Source organism: Camellia sinensis, chromosome 11, assembly GCF_055761805.1.
Source record: "Camellia sinensis isolate YWXY chromosome 11, ASM5576180v1, whole genome shotgun sequence".
Classification (NCBI taxonomy): Eukaryota; Viridiplantae; Streptophyta; class Magnoliopsida; order Ericales; family Theaceae; genus Camellia; species Camellia sinensis.
In genome coordinates, this window is record NC_138971.1 from 132,495,056 (window position 1) to 132,510,547 (window position 15,492).

The window sequence follows — 15,492 nt, forward strand, 5'->3', positions numbered from 1 at the left end:
CTTCCCAGAACAGAGTGAAATTGAATCCAGATATTTGATTTTTTTTTTTTTGAAATTCCCCCACCAAAACGACGTCATTTTGGTGAGTGATTAATCTTAACCCTTAGTTCCATTAGTGGGACACATGTCGAGCCCACCTCACTCACTTTAGGAGATCACTCTAGAGAGATCACTCCAGAGGATCCTAACGCATATGGTAACAGTGGCAGTAGTGTGGTGGTAGTGATGGTAACAACGATAGTGGCAATAGTTATGACAATTGTTGTGGTGCTAACTGGTAAGGTAGTAGTAGTGATGGTTGTGGATGGTATGATAGAGTTGGTGAAAATGATGGTAGGGATAATTGAATGTAATAGTAATGGTGAAGTAGCAGCAATAATATGGTAAAGTAATTGTAACAGCAAACATGATGGCATGATTATAACGCAAAAAAACATGACATTCATAATTCAAAATAGGGTAAATTACACTCTACCCCTTCAATTATTGTCCCACATCATTTTGCCACTGTCAACTAAAAATTGTAACAGCTAACCCTCCTTATCTATTAATTATTATTTTTTTTTCAATTTGGACCTTTATGACTAAATTATCCTTTTATCAATTGGACAAATCACACTTTACCATCTTGAACTATCACTAACATCACTTTCAATTTAGACTTTCTTATTTTTTTCATTTTATCACTAAATTAATTTTTAGTTTGTTAGAAACAAAATTAAAAACCAAACACCGAAAATATTTATGAAAAAATTTTAAAAATATTTAGTGATTTTAAAAAATAATTCTTCACAAATATTTAAATTCTATGTGCAGCTAAAAATTTGAATTTTTTTGACTAAAATATAAAAAAAATATTAAAAATACAATATACAAAAAATATTTTAAAAACTTAATTTTAAAAAATAGTTCTTCACAAATATTTAAATTTTATGTGTGTCTAAAAATTTAAATTTTTTGACTAAAATGTAAAAGAATTTATTAAAAATAAAAAGGGTAAATTACACTGACACCTCTAAGATTTATATTTATTACAGTTTCCCCCTCACCTTTTGGAAATTATATCTCCCCCTGAGGTTTAAAGTTTCATTACAGATTCCCTCTCTTAGCAATTTAATTTTTTTTAAATACTAATTTTGCCCTCATTGAGTAAATTACGTTGACACCCTTCACATTTTAGAAATTACGATCCCCTCTCTAAGGTTTAAAGTAACATTACCAATTGCCCCTTCAGTTAGTATTAGTTGGAAAAAAAAATCATTGAAAAAATAAATAATTAGAAAAAAAATTATTTTAAAAAAAAATTAATTGAAAAAAAAATTTGTTAGTAAAATTTTTAAATTTTTGTTTAAAAACCAATGTAAACTCATTTTTTGAATTTACTTTTTTTTCTCAAATTTATAAACTGAAACAACCATTTATAAACCAAAAAAATTATCAAACAAGTTTTTATGACAGTTTTTTAAAATTTTTGTAGATATAAATTGAAAACTGAAAACGAAATGATTACCAAACAGGCTTTAGATGGTAAAAATGTCGTAAAATTAACAAATAATTAAATAAGTTACCAACGTAAGAAATGACTTATCAAAAGATTCTTAAGCTATGGTTTGATTTTTAGTAATTTTTTTTAAAAAATTAAAAATTAATTTGGTTAAGAAATAAACAATAAAAAATAATTATTTTTTTTTATAATTTTTATCCTTTGAGTGGTTAGAAATAATTATTTACAAATTAAATTGAAATAGACATACGTATGTATATAGCCTGCACAAAAGTTAAAATGATAATTATTTTTTATTTTTTATTTTTTATTTCTTAACCAATTAATTTTTAAATTTTAAATTTTTTTTCTAAAAATCAAACCATACATAACTTAAAATTTTTTTGATAAGCCATTTCTTACGTTGGTAACCTATTTAATTATTTGTTAATTTTACGATATTTTTATCATTTGAGGCCTGTTTAGTAACTATTTCATTTTCAGTTTTTAATTTATATTTACAAAAATTTTAAAAACAGTCATAAAAACTTGTTTGATATTTTTTTTGGTTTATAAATGGTTGTCCCAGTTTGCAAATTTGAGAAAAAAAACGTTAAGTCAAAAAATGAGTTTATGTTGGTTTTTAAATAAAAATTTAAAAATTTTACTAACAATTTTTTATTTCAATTAATTTTTTTTCAGTGAGTTTTTTTTTTTTTCCAACTAATGCTAACTATAGCGATCCCGGTTGTCCCTTTACTGTTCTGTTGTATTTCGGACTTGGTTCCGTGAAGTTGGTAGTGGAATCTATCTTGTTGCCGTCCTTTAATTCCACTTGATTGAGTTTTAGGATGTTTTGGGCAGGTTTGTTACAGGTTGGTTAGGCCTTGGTTTCAATTCCTTGTTGTTCAGTTTTTAGGCGATCCGCTCGAGCGGGTCTTCCTGCGCTCGAGCGGGGATTGCACACCTCAAGTATTTCGTGTTCCTGCAAAACTTCTGCAGATGTGATTTTTACGCTCGAGCGGGTTTGTTTACGCTCGAGCGGTGGCGCTCGAGCGGGTTTGGTAGCGCTCGAGCGGGTAGTACTTCCTGGGTATAAGTTCTGGGAGGGGGAAATCTACGCTCGAGCGGACTGGTTTTCGCACTCGAGCGGATGTGCTTTACTCTTGTGTCGTGGCGCTCGAGCGGGCCTTATTGCGCTCGAGCGTGTCCAGATTTTTGTTCTTGACGCTTGAGCGTTGTGTTTTCCGCTCGAGTGGGAATGTCGTATAACAGAGGGCAGCTAGGCATTTTTGAATCACTTTCTACACTTCCTCTCTCTCTTCTACTTTCTAAAAAGATATCTTGAGAGCCTCTCTCTCTAGAAATTCCCTTCTCTCTAGGGGTTTGATCTAGTTAGAGTGCTTTCCTTCCCTTTGCCCTTTTGTAAAAGTTGTGTTGATCGTCGAGGGCTTCGTTTTGATCCGTGAATCTTGGAGTTTGAAGCATTTTAGTTTTCTACATCTTCTCCTCTTGGGCTCCGAAATTGAAGTAGGGATTCCTACTGACTTTTATGGTCTTTAACATAGATTTTTGGTGATTTTGATTAAGTGTTGAAGTTGGGAAATTTTGGGACTTAGGGTTTCAAAATGTCAAAGAGTGTTTTATTATTTTGATTCTAAAATGAGTATTTTGAGTTTCAAAATAGCAGTATTGATGTTAATTGTTGATATATGGACCATTGGGTCAATATTGGAAAATGGGGGAGAAAACCCAAATTTGTTGTGTAAATTAATTGGTATAATTAAATTGGGAAAAATGTTGATATTTGGAATTGAGTTGGAAATAATGAAGTTGACTCATTATATGGTAGAATAGTGGAGTTGGATTTGTAAATCGCCCATTTTTGAAAACATTGATATTTTATCTGTTGGAGCTTTTATTATCTGTTTAGAAATAACTGCTTGGGCTATCGGCGGAGGGTAGTTTTGATTGTTGTAGACAATGCATGATGATTAGGCAAACTAAAACTAATCAATTGGATATGTCATAGAGTATGACGGTTGATAGAATACATTAATGTTATGTATTGATTGATTGTGTATATGACCTTTGTGTATATATGCATTGTGTGTGGGGGATGAGATAAGGGATGTACTCCACGGTTTAGGGGAAGATAGAGGATGGACCTCTAAACCGGATGTTGTATGGGAGGAGATAGGGGATGGACTCCACTGATACAGCTCATATGCTTGTCAGATAATGTGTTGATACAGCTCATATGCTTATCATGGGAAGTGTTGATATAGCTAATATGCATATCTGTTGAAATGTGGATATAGCTTGTATGCTTATCTGTTGAGATATTGATATAACCTACGTGTTTATCTATTGTAAAAAAATGGAAAACGTTTAATATGAGTCTTGGTCTCATATAAGTGGTGGGCCAGGTTCTGAGCCATTGATGGAAATTGTGAAATTGATAAGAAATGGAAATGGATTATGAATTGGTTTATGGATATTGAACACTTATCAATTGCTAATGTCTTAGTCATTGCTTATACTGTGTTTAGCATATCTCTACTGGGCTGTGGCTCACCCTATATGGGAATATCATTTTCAGGTACAGGTAGCATGCCACCTCCAAGGACATAGCTTGGGAGGCTAGAAGCGGACACACTTTTGTTGTCTTATTTCTTTTGATGTATTACATGTAAATTCAAGCCAAGGGCTTAATGTGTAAATGAGTTAGTACTCCTTTATTGTAACCAAGTGTTAACTTGGAAAGCTGTAAGCCCTTAAGGCATTTGCTTTTGTCGTTAACATGTAATATTTTTTTTTGTAATGAAACTCTGATGAATAGAAGAAAGTGGAACTTTTATATATAAATGCATGTCTATATTGATGGGTTAATGTTATTATTTTGGGGGCGTGACACTAACCAGGTGGGTAATTGGTAATACTACTTTAAACCTTAGGGATGGGATTGTAATTTCTAAAATGTGAGGGGTGTCAATATAATTTACCCAGTGAGGGCAAAATTGGTATTTAAAAAAATTAAATTACTGAGGGAGAATTTGTAATAAAACTTTGAACTTCAAGGGAGAGATGTAATTTCCAAAAGATGAGGGGAGAACTACAATAAATATAAATCTCATGAGGTGTCAGTGTAATTTATCTAAATAAAAAATACTAAAAAAATTAAAAACTATATTTTAAATTAAAAATCAAGCATTTTTTTTTTTTAATTTAGGGATAGAGTGATATTGAGTAATAGTAGAAATGCAATTTACTTGTACAATTAAAATGATAATCTCGTTATTAAGATCTGAATTAAGAATTTATAAATAAAGGTAGTTAAGTGTTACAATTTTTAATTATTAAGGGATAAAGCCAAATGAGACAGTGCTCTATTTAGTTTGGAGATTTAAGAAGTGATTTGAAAAGAGAAAGAAAAAAAAAATGAAATATAAATAAAATATATTTACATTTCACTTAATTTCACTTATTTTTTCATTTACTATTTCTAAATCTATCTCCAAATCCTTCAACCACACACAACACCTATCGAGTCACATTCAAAATCGACACTTGTCCTACAACACACACACCCAATCATTTCTCAAAAGTGATCCATATTATTAGTTTGATCCTTGAGGCTTTTCCCATATTAAGTCAATTTATCATCTTAATTCCCAAACTAGGCCTAGTTTGGACGGAATTTCCAAACTAGGCTAAAGCACTATTATAAATCACGCTTTCACTGTTTTGGGCCGAAAATTTGATGAACAATGAAAGCGCTATTAGAAACCATGCTTTTAATTAAGAAAGTGTGGTTACAAACCACGCTTTTAACATAAATTTTATTTCTGAAGAAAACGTGGTTCCAAACCACGTTTTTACTGTGCATGTCGTTTTCTGAAGAAAGCGTGATTTAGAACCACGCTTTCACTATGCATATTGTTTAAGTTTGTTTTCTGCAGAAAACGTGATTGTGAATCACACTTTCAATGTTCACTACAAGAAGCGTGGATGGAAACCACGCTTTCACTGTTCACTACAACAAGCGTGGATTGAAACCACGCTTTCACTATTCATTTAAATTTTTTTTATTATTTTTTTTCTGTTGTCATTGTTTTGGTGATAATGTAATTCATTAATTTTTTTTTTTTTTTGTCTTTGTTTTGGGTTAGAAGGTGTAATTCAGAATTTTTTTTTGTCTTTACTAAAGCCGTTTTCATGTAAATTTTTTTTTTGTTTTTTGTTTTGTCTTTGTTTTGGGTTAGAAGGTGATAATGTAATTCATAATTTTTTTTTTGGCTTTACTAAAGGCGTTTTCATGTTAAATTTTAATTTTTTTCTTTTGTCTTTGTTTTGGGTTAGAAGGTGTTATTCAGAAATTTATTTTGGCTTTACTAAAGCCGTTTTTATTTAAATATATATATTTTTTATTTTGTCCTTATTTTGGATTAGAAGGTGATAATATAATTTAGAAAACCGGTTTAGTAAAACCGTTTTCTAGTCGTTTTCATTAAAAAAAAAAAAATTCCTTTTGTCTTTGTTTTGGGTTAGAAGGTGATATACATGCTCTACAGTCCGAAGCACACCCACACACTGTGCAGTTCGATGAACACCGACGAAGGGTGAGACGCGAAGAGCACCGCGGAGTAGGCCAAGAAGACGAAGGCCACCGCGAGAGCTGCAGCAAGAAGGAATAAGAAAAAGATCTCAAATTTTAGTGATGTATTTTTTACATACGAATGGTACTTTTTCTGTTTTTTGTTATGTAATGTAACTTGTATGTAATTTGAATTCTGATTACGAACAGGAACTTATGTAATGTAAATATTGGGTTGGAGTTGATATTATTGTGATTCAATTGGTTTCGCTTATTTCATAAGATTGATGTTGTGCAATGAATGAATGAATGTAAAGGTTATTTGTTTTATTAAATTGGTAGTGTAGTTTTATGTAAGAATGAGAACGTTATTTGTTAAATTCAATGAATAATGGTTACATTATTGGGTTCTCACGATTGAGAAGATGAACAAGTTAAGAGAATGTGTATTTCTCCTAAAATAAATTTTGTCGACATGTTTGTAATAAAACTTAATATATAATATACGAAGTCACTAATTTACTAAATACTCATACAGGCATGAAAACAACATAATTGAAGTTACAAATGTAACAGTTTTCAGTTACATAGGTAATACAGACATAAGTCTCCCACAAAAATACATTCTGGACACCATGAACTGAACACACAATACGTACATCCTAGATATCCTGAACTGAACACACAATACATAAACATAACAGTTAGACAGACAAATATTAGGCAGACAATCTGACAAACTCATTACGGAAACACTTAGTCTAACACAGACATTACATATTAATGCATGACCTAATATTGCCGAAGTGTAGACATTAACACCTAATTCGCGCTTAAATCGGCAGGTGGCTCAGAGTCTGAATAATCCGAAAGCTCAATCCAAAACAAGTTCAGGATCCTCCATGATACCCTTGATAGCCGCAACATTTGGTTCTGTTCTGTTCTTCTGGGCATCCTTCTTAACTATGTATAGCTGCATATCGCGGGCTAACCTACGGCGCATTTGAGAAATCTCACGTTGTATTCTTTCACATAGTCGATCAACATTATCAGGACCTTCCTTTTGGATCTCAACAGAACGTGCTTTTGGCACCTTCAGTCGATTTTCCCGACATAATCTTTCCATTTGCACTCGCTCTATAAATAGTGCGGGCCACTTGAGACGAGCAGCGTCAGATAAACCATATCCTGTTTGATTGTCAGATGGCTCCATACATGAACCTCCTTGGACTCGATAATACTTAGGCATAAAAAAATGTCGCTTCCCAAGCCTATCACGATAACCACAAGCATAATCTAAAACAGGTATTCCCACTCCCTCCCATAAATCGTCTTCAGCATCGCTACGTCCCCTTCCCCCTCCTCGTCGTGAACTGCCACCCCTTTGCAAGTTCCTACCACCTCTGCGATTCCCATTCCCTCCCATGAATCGTGTAGCCATGCTAATTTTTTAAAACAAATGAATGATAATTTTGTAGGGCGAAATGAGTTGTAAGGTTGTGTCTTCACCTTTAGTCGTTTATATAGTTGGTTATGAAGGACTTTAGAAAGATGCCTCTGCATGACAATCCCACATATACGAATAAGGTATGAGTTGTCACTAGAATGAAAAAATAGAGAAAAGCAAATACTGTGTACCAAGTCACGTGACTTGACAATCCATCTGCATATACCGACAAAATAAGGACATGCTCATTGTAAAGTAAATCAGTGAATTCACTGTTGCCATGTGACTTTCTAAATTGAGAATCCCACATATATCAATAAGAGATGAGTTGTCACTGTAATAAAAAAATCGAGCAAAAAATAGAGAAAACCAAAGTCTGTGCACCAAGTCACATGACTTGACAATCCATCTGCATATACGGACAAAATAAGGGCATGCTCACTGTAAGGTAAATCAGTGAATTCACTGTTGCCATGTGACTTTTTGAATTGAGAATCTCACATATATCAATAAGAGATGAGTTGTCACTGTAATCAAAAAATCGAGCAAAAAATCGAGAAAACCAAAGCCTGTGCACCAAGTCACATGACTTGACAACCCGTCTGCATATACGGACAAAATAAGGGCATGCTCACTGTAAGGTAAATCAGTGAATTCACTATTGCCATGTGACTTTCTGAATTGAGAATCCCACATATATCAATAAAAGATGAGTTGTCACTGTAATAAAAAAGGAAGCTTATGTAGTCAATGTTGTGTTTCAACTAGGTATGCATCATTCGTTGTTACGACCAACTATTTGTATTTCATTGAAAAGTATGACTATTTGAATTTTTGTTGTCATTTGGAATTATTTTAAAATCAACTTTTGAATATTCAATTTGTAATATTTTGGGAAACATTTACAATCTCAACTTTTGAAATCAACTTTAAAATAATGGTGAATCTTGTGAGTGAAACGTGGGTTAGGTAGGAGTCCTTGGCCACCAATGTTTGTGAATATCATGGTGCATTCAAATCTGTCTAGAAAACTGGTGCATTCAAATCTGTCCAGAAAACTAGTGTTACACAGTAATTTCGGAAGTGTTGTTCTCTTTGGGTATAAATCCGAAAAATATCAAATCAGCGTCATTAGAACTAGTTATAAGTCTTGTTTCTTACATTTTTGGCCTTGCGTTGATTGCTATTCTATACTAAGAGAATCGTCAATTTCTTTAAAAAGGTGCAGAAAATAATTTGTTTGGGTATAATTAATTATAAATAGTGATTTTCACAAGCAAATCAAGTAAAACCAATTGGGTTTTAAACTTAGTCCCCCAACTGGACTAACCACTTGGCTTTGAGCTTGTTTGTCCAGCCCCCGAAGTTTAGTTTTCTGTCAACCCCCCATTCCTTACCCGAGTCATCATTTTGACTGGACTTCCAAGAATTGGAAGGCGACTCTTTCTTCTTTCTTGATGGAGATTGAAATTCTTTACGTAGAGGATCCTTATTTCACGAGCCCCAGTTAAGGGAAGCTTTTCACCGAGCTACCTGTTCTATTTTATGTGTTGTTAAAGGTGGTAGTTCGTTTGTCTGAACTTTATTAGTCCCCCAACTGGACCAACCACTTGGCTTTGAGCTTGTTTGTCCAGCCCCCGAAATTTAGTTTTCTATCAACCCCCCACTCCTTACCAGAGTCATCATTTTGACTGGACTTCTAGGAATTGGAAGGCGACTCTTTTTTCTTTCCTGATGGAGATTGAGATTCTTTACGTAGAGGATCCTTATTTCACGAGCCCCAATTAAGGGAAGCTTTTCACCGAGCTACCTGTTCTATTTTATATGTTGTTGAAGGCGGTAGTTCGTTTGTCTGAACTTTATTAGTCCCTCTACTAGACCAACCACTTGGCTTTGAGCTTGTTTGTCCAGCCCCCGAAGTTTAGTTTTCTGTCAACCCCCCATTCCTTACCAGAGTCATCATTTTGATTGGACTTTCAGGAATTGGAAGGCGACTCTTTCTTCTTTCCTGATGGAGATTGAAATTCTTTACATAGAGGATCCCTATTTCACGAGCCCCAGTTAAGGGAAGCTTTTCACCGAGCTACCTGTTCTATTTTATGTGTTGTTGAAGGCGGTAATTCGTTTGTCTGAACTTTATTAGTCCCCCAACTGGACCAACCACTTGGCTTTGGGCATGTTTGTCCAGCCCCCGAAGTTTAGTTTTCTGTCAACCCCCCATTCCTTACCAAAGTCATCATTTTGACTGGACTTCCAGGAATTGGAAGGCGACTCTTTCTTTTTTCCTGATGGAGATTAAAATTCTTTACGTAGAGGATCACTATTTCACGAGCCCCAGTTAAGGAAAGCTTTTCACCGAGCTACCTGTTCTGTTTTATGTGTTTTAAGTATTCACATAATTCAACATACATTAATCCATTCATTAATCCAGAACATTCATTAACTCATTGCAATTCAATAAAAAAAAGTTATGAACTAATAAATGTGTAGTTATAAATGTAGTTATTTCATAAACTTCATGTTCATAAAACAAATACTTGAAATACATCCGTACGTTAGATGAACAACAGCATTGTCTTACACTCCAGTAACGAAGATACGACACAACATACAAACATATATGAAAGATAAAGGTGTTTGATTTCTCATTCCTCATCTGACATGTAGTAGTCAGAGAGATAATTTTCATTGTTTAAGACATTATTTCGCTCAATCACTGTCAAATCTCTGTTGCTTGCTTTTGCCATTTCGGTGGCTAGCTGAAGCCTGAAATGTCGACATCTCCGCATCAACATTCTGTTGTTCTCCTTCTTAATTCTGCTAACTGCTTTGTCATAGTCACTCACATTTCATCTAGCCATGGTCAATGAACGACGATGAGGTATCGGTGCCCGAAAGTTACGTAGATCATTAAACAATCCTTCTTGCTTCGTTACCTTGAACGCCCATTTTGCTCGGATACCAGCATAATAATCCTTCGGACTCGAGTACTTTTCGCTCTTGTAGTCATAAGTAAATGGAGGTAGCAGCCACACTTTCGAATTTCTTTGCCAGCGTGAACTTCTTGCACCTCTTGAAGACATTGTTCATAAAATAAACAAACAAATAATAATAGTAATTGTAGATATATTACTATTGTTATGACTTGAATAAACATCATACTGGGAGTATCGCTATTTATAGACATTATAGTGGGGGTTAACAATAGATGATCTAGTGACGATAATGCATGCTGGGGCACTATGGAAGAAGTGATACCCGTGATATTATTTTATGTTATTCATTTCATGCAATCCTGAGTACCCGTGACTTTGTGTACCTGTGATGTAGTCACGGACATGGTTGTCAGATAAAATCATAATTGTAGGCCACAGGATCACAATGCAATCTCTTTATATTCGAGCAGTGAGTTGTCAAATAAAACAAAATGCAGTGAGTTGTCACATCGGCATATGAAACTATTTTTTCATGCTTGCTTTTTTAATACAGTAAGTAGTCACTTGGAATTAACGATCTCAGTACAAATTGGTGTTTTCAAAAAATTATAAATGAAATCATAAAATGAAACAATGGATTTAATTTTCTTTGTTTTAAAGTAATATTGTTCATAAACAACTATGAAACAGAGTGTAAGTAAATACACAACCGTCCAACTCACCTCGACCTGCAAAACTATCGTTGTTTTTTTCACCAAAATAATAAAATGGTCACCTGATATGTAAACACGATTGGAACTTTGCAACCTATATTTTATCTTATTTTCACTTAATGAACTTCACAGTCATCTCATTTTCTCCTCTTTGCATTTTCTGCTTCTTTTTATATTCAGTAAATTACACTTCGCTCCTTCAGTCCATCATATAATTGTTTATCAACACTATTGTCATGTGGTCGTATTAATGTGACTTAGATGAATTCTGAAATGTGAGGAAAAAAACAAAGCATGTAAGTTGGGCTTTACAAAGTCACATGCATCGCGTAATGTGAGGAAAAAAGTCACAAAGTATACAAGCATGGCAAAGTCAGAAAGTCACATGCATTACTGCATCACTGCATAAAGTGACATGCATCACTTCATCACTGCACAAAGTCACATGTATCACTGTATCACTGCACAAAGTCACATGCATCACTGCATCGTTGCACAAAGTCACATAGCATCTGAGGAAAAAACAAAGCATCCAAATTATTACGTCTGTTCAAGTCACTGGCGAGCATCACTGAGAAATATTGGACATATCACTGCGCCGAGTTACAATTTATTATCGTACCATACCTACTGTGCCCATGTGAATTATGCAATTCATAAAAATTTTGATGGGGTGTCAGAACAAAATAACAAAACAATTAGACCCTTTGTGTTTAAAAAGCCACCCTATGCAGCCCCAAATAGATTCATAAACATTGAAGATAAAATATTATACAGTTAGAATGTATTGAAGATTAATTTGTAGTAGAGTTAGAATGAATGGGTTTTTCGATGTACAGAACTTGAAAGTGTTATAGACAAGAACAACACCGACTTAAATCAACACATAATTAACTTCAAATTAAATTGGTCAAATTTCTCCAATTAAATGAAATGAAATATGTAAGGTAAAAAATGAAATTAAATATGTTGTCAAGGCAAAATAAATTGAATTATATTTGTAAGCGGAAAAATTAAATTAAATTTCCAAGCGGATTTGAACTTTGCTTAAAACCTTCAGATATGCACTGAGTAGTAAATAAAAGTCGAAGTGACAACTCCTATCAAGTTGATGCATAGTTGTTCAGGTCATAAAAGTTGACATGACAACTCTAATGCATAGTTGTTTACAATAATTTCATACATACAGCTACCATGTGTATATATGGTATAAATATCGCATCATACCACAACAAAAGTTTTACAGCTATTTCGAGAGATATCATCATGAGATATACGGTGGTTGATCTATATTCAGCAATGGGTCGCTATTGGGTTGCAGATGGAGAAAAATTTCAATACCCATTAAATCCAAATTTGCGTTCCTCACGTGCCACCGTCAATACCATGAGAGCTGAGTGAGAATTTCGCATAACTCGAGCAAATGTTCTCGTTGAGTTATGTCGTGAAGTTAATATTAAATTTCTTCGTTGGTTAGCCATGCGTATGCCAACTGACACTCCACAGTTGTTGCAAAGGGCTTTGCATCGTATCCGCGACGAAGTTAATCGCATGACCCAACGTTTGCAAAGGTCCTCACTAATGAAGACCGCAAATGAGCGTGCCGAAGATGGGTTAATGGATGATGCACACCAGTACTTCGCCTGGAGCATGGATGTTATGTATAAATCTGATATTGAGATGTCAGATGATGATGATAATGAATAAAATTGTTTGGATGAATGACCAAACCATTTATGTTGTAATGGATTTGTAATGCTTATCCACAACTTATCAATGAAGGGAAATATTTCAATTGTTTTTGAAGAGTTCTTGTAATTCTACAAATAACAAATACCTTTGCTTTCTCTCTGTTATTATTATTTTGAAGAACGCTTTCAATACCAGCCACTCCATGCACTCACTCTTCTCTTCTCTCTCTCTCTCTCCCTCTCTCTCTGTGACACACAAACACTTATCCCACACACACACACCAAACCAATATAATTTTTAATATATATAAATTTTATTTTATAAAATGAAGACCAATATTAAATATATATAAGTATATAATAAAATTTATAATAGAAAATAATAATCAACTATATGAAATTAAGACCAATATTTTCAAATAATTTTTTTTTTCAATTCATTTTTTTTTCTATAATTTTTTTTTCAATTAATCTTTTATATCAATTAAATATTTTTCAATTATAATATGTGTGATCCCATTGTTATAAATAATAAAAATAAATATAAATATTTTAGGCCTGAACAAACATATTTTTTATTTTATGTTTTTATGGGTTTTTAAACATTTTGTTCAAACCAAACGCGTTTGTAATTTATGTTTTTCTAAAAATAAACAAAAATCAATTTTTTATTTTTTTGTAAACATAAACCAAAAACGTAAACGTTACCAAATGCTACCTTATTTATTTTTATTTTAGGGTTTAGGATTTATAGTTTAATTCTTAAAATTTATTTGAACTTCAATTTTATAAATGGTTGTCTCAATTTGTTGGATAATTTTTTTGGCTTATAAATGGTTGTCTCAATTTATAAATTTGAGGAAAAAACATAAATTACTATAAATAATGCAGAGACTACGGAGAATGAGAGAGAGAGAGGTAGAGATGTGAAAGAGATTTGTGTGATTCTTCAAAATAAGTAAGAATAAAAAATTGTGAAATTATAATTTCGAATAAATAAGTATGACACATTTACATCATCTGTACAAGTTTGATTTACAAAAACTATAACAATTACTACAAATAAAAAAAACTATACAGTCCATACCACACCCGCTAATGCCCTAACCTGCCCCCAGTCCCACAACCCCGACCGTGGACCTCCCTCCTCGGTCTCCTGCGGTAGACTCTCTGAATATTTGGCACTCCCTCTCCTGCATGTGGGCCTCCACTGATTGCCTGTGGAGCCTGTGAGTGTGACCCCCCCTCTCCTACATGTGTTGCCCTTGATCCTGTTTCTACCTGAAGATCGAATACTGTTGTGAGCTGTGAAACTCCTTCATCTGGTACAACTGTATCACAATCTGCACCTCGACCTCTGCCTCTGCCTGCACCTCGACCTCGGCTGCGACGTTCACAATGACCATAACCTCGGCCTCTCCCTCGCGCTCTAGGGAGGGCTCAATATGGGCCTCATCCTCAACGTGGGAGATGTCAGTGAGAACTGCATCATGTGTACTCATGGTCGCGGTCAAACTAGTCCCCAAAAAAGCAGGTGGTAACTGGGTGGGCGGGGTAACAACGTCATGCATGTATCGAAGCGGTGTCCAATCAGGGTCAGCATGCTGGGTAGGATGTACGTGTGGGGAATCTGGAGAAATGTATGGGGTAACATGCGGTGGGGTGACTGAAGTCCAAGGACCTGCTGTGGCTAGCGCTGAAGTGGAAGGCACTGACGTAGATGGCATTGATGTGTCTGGAGCAGCTACTACACTGTATACACCGTAGTGGCCAAAATACAGACAATCTACTCGATGGGTATGCTGGATCCCTTCATACAATAACTCTCGGATCTCTGCAAGGGCCTGCATCGCATGCTGTCCACCACGTCCGAAAAGGGCGTCCTCAGCCAAGTGATATGACCTCCCAGCTCGAACCACCTGAACAAAAAATCAGACATATTAAGCTATAGTTGGCTGAATGTAAATCAATTATGATATTAACAATTATCTGACACATACTATGATACTCACCAATGCCTTGAGAGAAGGCCCAACTCCCTAATATCCGGACTCAGACAGGTGGCTCAGATTACCAACTAGTAGGTGTGTATGTCGCCGATACCACAATATGTAAGGGTCGGGAGAGGGGAGGACCCCATCGCTCTAGTCAGCCTGCACAATACTGTCGCGACGGACATCCCACAGCTGTATGTATTGCACATGATACACACTCTAGTCAGTGTCGGCTCGGCCACGTCTATCAGTCGGATGCAATTGCCACTTGGTGTCGCACCGATCCGGTACGGACTGGACCCGACCAAACTGTCGGAGGACACGATCTGTGAAACCCCGTATTTTTATATAATAAAAATAATATATATTCATTTTTCTTAAGTAATTATTCACAATATTTTGAATTTAACAGTTTGTATATTTTTAAACTGAAAAATCCCGTATTTTTATATAAAAAAAAAAAATAATAATAATATATTTAATCAAACTCTAATGGAAGTCAATTAGACTGATTAAATTAGGTGGGATTTAAGATTAGTTATAATTAACTAATTTTGTGTCAATCAAGGTTCATTAAGACTAGATATTGCTCAATTAAATTAATTAGTATAATGGCTTAAAAATTTGAGAG